This window comes from Chiloscyllium plagiosum, unplaced genomic scaffold (genome assembly GCF_037043375.1).
Source record: "Chiloscyllium plagiosum isolate Xiang-an unplaced genomic scaffold, Cpla_swu_hap1 HiC_scaffold_18, whole genome shotgun sequence".
NCBI lineage: Eukaryota > Metazoa > Chordata > Chondrichthyes > Orectolobiformes > Hemiscylliidae > Chiloscyllium > Chiloscyllium plagiosum.
In genome coordinates this window covers 22,782,440-22,788,439 of record NW_028270156.1, presented here as the reverse complement: position 1 = coordinate 22,788,439, position 6,000 = coordinate 22,782,440, and positions in this window count along the sequence as shown.

The window sequence follows — 6,000 nt, the reverse complement described above, 5'->3', positions numbered from 1 at the left end:
TAGCCTCACACCTCAAATGAATGCAGCAATGTTGGAGGCTTTGTCTTTCAGATGTGATGTTAAACTGAGGCCGTGCTTGTCTTTCTATATGGATATATGAATCCTGTGTTGATATTCAAAGAGGAGTATGATGTTCTCCTCACATAACCCATCTGATTGCTACTTGTGGATACTTGCTGTCCATAAATTGCCCGTGATGTTTGCATCAACAATGATAATAGGGATTACTTTCAACTTTCGTAGTACAGGCGTTGACTGGAGAAAGCTGATCGATTGGATTTGGGACCAGTGGGTAACCTGCTCCATCAGATTACCATCCAGGCAGTGATGTCGCAAATAGCCTTATTTCACATCGAAGACACTTCATTAGCTGGGAAGCTTTCTGGGGCACGTAAAAGCCATGAAAGATGTTGTAAAATAATTGGGCCCCAAAATTGGATTTGCTAAGGCTGATAGTTTTGGTGGAACAAGTGCCATATTAATACTGTAATGGCTTCTGCAACATTTGTGCACAATACCATAATTACTCAAGTAGAATGCTGTCTTGGTGAAGGCATTGGAGTGAGCATTGGGTGTGTGTTCCAGATGAATGGTGAACAACAATGGTTGTCGTGCCATTTCTATCCTCCCAATTGCCAACATCTGCTCTTAAACACGTGCAGCTAAGTATGTGATTACTGGCAGGAACCACCCCTCTTCTTCCATAGTACTTTATTTCAAGGGTTCATCAATCACAGGGATTAATTTCTATTGCCTCCTTTTGTGTTTATAGATGTGTTGCTGAGTCCCACAATTCTTTAAATTCAGTGAGGTTGACAGGAAAGGATGGCTCTCACTGAACTGCACACTCTGACCCCAGGACTTGTAAAGTGTGGATGATAGATCCTCACCACAGTCACCTTGGTGAAAGATACATCAGGAGATTTGCTCGCAACATCCTCCTCTCCAGTGTTGAGGAAAACAACCTGGTAACTAAAGAGAAGAAACATTTGTCTTGACCAAGGCATAGTTTATTGCACAATAGCAAGTCACCTTGGTATGATGGACACTGATACTAATATCGTGAGGAAAACCTGGATGGTAGGTCTTCCCCACCCAGAGTTGTTCTCCCATTATTAAGTCCACACGACATCACCAGCAAATGTTTTTCAACATTAACCTTTTCAAAGCTCAACACCTTAAAAATATCTCCAACGAAAGCTTATTTTCCATTATTAATATTTACATAATGGAAATGTTTACATAATATTTACATCATATACATTACTACATTTACCACTACCTTAGCTGCCTCAAGTGTAAAGGAGAATGAAGAGACTGGTGTCAATTTAACATAAGGGGGAATCCCGAAGGCTTCTATCGGCACATTAATAATAAAGCAGTAGCAGAAGGAAGAGTAGGGTCATTTGGGAATCAGAAGGGAGGGGTCATGGCTGAGATATTAAATGAACATTTTGCTTCTGCTTTTACCCATGAAGCAGATATTACACAGGCCATGGTGTTGGAGGAGGAAACTGTTGCTGGATTGGTCAAAAATTTATAAAGAGGAGGTCTTGGATAAGCTTGTGTACTTAGAGTTGGTGAGGATGAGAGTTGGATGAGATGCATGAAAGGATAGTGAAAGAAGTAGGAATGTAAATTGCAGATGCAATAGGCATAATCTTTCAATTTTCCCTAGATATAGGGGTGGTGCCAAGGACTTGAAAATTGCAAACGTTATTCCCTTGCTCAGAAAAGTTGTAAGGAAATGCCTGGCAATTACATGCCAGTTAGTTTAATTCAGTAGTGGGGTAACTCCTAGAAATAATAATGCTGGGTAGAATTAATAATCACAGGGACAAGTATAGGTGAATCAGGGAGCACCAGCAAGGATTTCTTAAGGGAAACTCAAATTTGACTAATTTGTTGAAGATTTTTGAAGTAGTAGTGAGGGTTAATGAGGACTACGCTGTTGATATGGGATACATGGTGGACTTCCAAACACATTCAATTCAGTGACGATCAGCAGATTTAAAAGTGATGGGTCATGGAATAAAAAGGACAGTAGCAATGTAGATGCTAAATCGGCTGAATGATAGGAAGCAAGAAGTAAGTTTTAGACTGGAGAAAATAATTTTCCCAGTGGTCAATTTTGGGACTCTTTCTTTTCCTGTTACAAATTAATGATTTGATATTGGAATGGAAAAGACAATTTCGAAGTTTGTGAATGATACAATTTAGATGCATTAGAAACTGTGAAAAAGTCAACAAAGAACTTCAAAACAACGTTGACAAATTTGTGGAGCGGACAGATAGGTGGCAGATGAAGGTTAACATAGAGAAGTGTGGAGTAATACATTTTGGTAGAAAGAACATGGAGAGACAGTATAAAACCGAGGGTGTTGTTGCAAAGAGTGGGCAGAAAGAGAGAGACCTGGGTGTACATATGCACAACTCATTAAAAATGACAGGACAGGTAGAGAGAGCAGCCAATAAAACATATAGTATCTTAGGATTTATTATTGGTGATGCAAGAATATAGAGTACAATGTTACACTGAACTTGTATAAGGCACTAATTAGACCTCACTGGAGCACTGAGTACCACAATTTAATAAGGCTTTGCATGCATTGAAGAGAGAGCAGAAGAGGTTTACAAGAATGGTTTCTGGGATGAGAAACGTGAGTTGTGAAGACAGATTCGTGAAGGTGGAATTATTTTTCTTAGAGATGACAAGGCTAAGAAGATATTTGGATTAGTGGTGCTGGAAGAGCACAGCAGTTCAGGCAGTATCCGAGGAGCAGCAAAATCGACGTTTCGGGCAAAAGCCCTTCATCAGGAATAAAGGCAGCGAGCCTGAAGCGTGGAGAGATAAGCCAGAGGAGGGTGTGGGTGGGGAGAAAGTAGCATGTAGTACAATAGATGAGGGGGGGAGGGGATGAAAGTGATAGGTCAGGGAGGAGGGTGGAGTGGATAGGTGAAAAAGAAGATAGGCAGGTAGGACAAGTCATGGGGACAGTGCTGAGCTGGAAGTTTGGAACTAGGATGAGGTGGGGGAAGGGGAAATGAGGAAACTGTTGAAGTCCACATTGATGCCCTGGGGTTAAAGTGTTCCGAGGCGGAAGATGAGGCGTTCTTTCTCCAGGCGTCTGGTGGTGAGGGAGCGGCGGTGAAGGAGGCCCAGGACCTCCATGTCCTTGGCAGAGTGGGAGGGGGAGTTGAAATGTTGGGCCACAGGGCGGTGTGGTTGATTGGTTCCGGGTGTCCCGGAGATGAGAAGATATTTGATCGAGGCTTTCAAAATCATGAGCATTCTGGGCAAAGCAGACAGAGAGAAAACCGTTCTGCGTATAATCAGTTCAAAAAAGAGAGTAGAAACATATGTTTAATGAAATATGGTAATTAGAAAGGTAGCAATGTGGTGCACAGGTGTTGGGTAATTCTGTGAAATGTTAAGAAAAAAACAAAGTCAAATTCCTTCTGGAATCAGTATTTGTCACAGCACAAGCAAGACCCCTGGTGTGATAATGGAAGACAGAAAGCTTACACCGTGCGGTTTATGTCAGGGGCGGCACAGTGGTTAGCACTGCTGCCTCACAGCGCCAAGGTCCCAGGTTCGATTCCAGCCTTGGGTGACTGCCTGTGTGGAGCTTGCACATCCGGGTGCTCCGATTTCGTCCCACAGTCCAAAGATGTGCAGGTCAGATGAATTGGCCATGCTAAACTGGCCATTCCACACTGTAAGTAATCTAATCTAATCTAATCTAAATTGCCCATCGTGATAGGCGTATTAGTCAGAGGGAAGTGGGTCTGGGTGGGTTATTCTTCAGAGGGTCGGTGTGGACTGGTTGGGCTGAAGAGCCTGTTTCCACACTGTTGGGAATCTAATCATCAACTTGATTTAAGACAATATTTAAGGATTGATTTTAACTTAGAAGAAAAGCTGATTACAGTCAGCAGCAAAGATAGTTTCTTGCCCAGGAAGCAGTATTAGAAGTAGATGGAAAGCACAATTACTCTCACATAAAAGATTAGTTTATGAAACTTCTAGACATGGAGCGTTTTGTTAGAAACTGGTACGTTATAATACTCAGAAAGTCAAAGCTTTCAGATTTGTGAGAAGTTATGTATAAAGACTTCAAACAGCATAATTAGGGAGCAGTTAAGTCAAACTTAAAGATTTGGTACAGAAAGATAATTTTTCTGGATTAACTCACTGTAAATTGATATTTTTCAGAAAAAGATGAGACTTTGTTTGGTTGCATTTTTTCAGATCTTTCAAATTCTGCCCTGTGATCTACATTTAGATATCATGGTCTGCCTTATTTTATCTTTCTTTCTTTTGTTTAACAAACTTCTGTTTTATTGTTAAGGAAAGTCAGCAACCTCATATGTTTATGTATTAGTGAAGTACCACCATGTTAAATAGGAAAAGACCTATCAAATCAGATGTCATTCTGGGAGCTGACTTGGAGAAAGTGAGGACTGCAGATGCTGGAGTACCAGAGTTGAAAAATGTGGTGCTGGAAAAACACAGCAGGCCAGGCAGCATCCGAGGAGCAGAAGAAGGGCATAAGCCCTTCTTCAGGAATGAGGCTGGTGTGCCAAGCGGGCTGAGATAAAAGGTAGGCGGGAGGGAATTTGGAGGAGGGGCGCTGGGAATATGATAGGTGGAAGGAGTTGAGGGTGAGAGTGATAGACTGGAGGGGGAGTGGGGGTGGAGAGATCGGGAAGAAGATTGCAGGTCAAGAGGGCGGTGCTGAATCCGAGGGCTGGGACTGAGATAAGGCGGGGGGAGGGGAAATGACGAAGCTGGAGAAATCTACAATCATCCCATGTGTTTGGAGGGTTCCTAGGTGGAAGATGATGCGCTCTTCCTCCAGGCATCGTGTGGCCAGGGTCTGGTGATGGAGGAGGCCAAGGACCTGCATGTCATTGGCGGAGTGGGAGGGGGAGTTAAAGTGTTCAGCCACAGGGCGGTTGGGTTGGTTGGTGCAGGTGTCCCAGAGGTGTTCCCTGAAACATTCCGCAAGTAGGCGGCCTGTCTCCCAAATGTAGAGGAGACCACATCGGGTGCAGCAGATACAGTAAATGATGTGTGTGGAGGTGCAGGTGAATTTGCGATGGATATAGAAGGATCCATTGCACCTTGGAGGGAAGTAAGGGGGGAGGTATGGGCGCAAGTTTTGTATTTCTTGCGGTTGCAGGGGAAGGTGCCGGGAGTGGTGGTTAGGTTGGTGGGGGGTGTGGACCTGACGAGGGAGTTGCAGAGGGAGTGGTCTCTCCTGAATGCTGATAGGGGAGGAGAGGGAAATATATCCCTGGTGGTGGGGTCCGTCTGGAGGTGGCGGAAATGACGGAGGATGATACGATGTATCCAGAGGTTGGTGGGGTGGAAGGTGAGGACCAGTGGGGTTCTGTCCTGGTGGCGATTGGAGGGGCGGGGTTCAAGGACGGGTTGCGGGAAATGGAGGAGATGCGGTGGAGAGCGTTGTCGACCATGTCGGGGGGGAAATTACGGTCTTTGAAAAAGGAGGCCATTTGAGTTGTTCGGAAGTGGAATTGGTCTTCCTGGGAGCAGATGCGGCGGAGGCGGAGGAATTGGGAATATGGGATGGCGTTTTTACAGGGGGCAGGGTGGGAGGAGGTGTAATCTAGGTAGTTGTGGGAGTTGGTCGGTTTGTAGTAAATGTCTGTGTTGAGTCGCTCGCCCGAGATAGAAATGGAGAGGTCTAGGAAGGGGAGGGAGGATTCTGAGATGGTCCAGGTAAATTTGAGATCGGGGTGGAAGGTGTTAGTAAAGTGGATGAACTGTTCAACCTCCTCGTGGGGGCATGAGGTAGCGCCAATACAATCATTGATGTAGCAGAAGTGACTTGTCCAGTAGTATCTTGAGGTGGGATTATTAAAGTTTAGTTCAAATTTTGAAGAAAAAGGAGGCCATGAATAAAGAACCAAGAAATAAGACCAGAAAGCTATAACTTGCCAGTGGAACCTTTCTGATAGTGGTGATTATGCCCA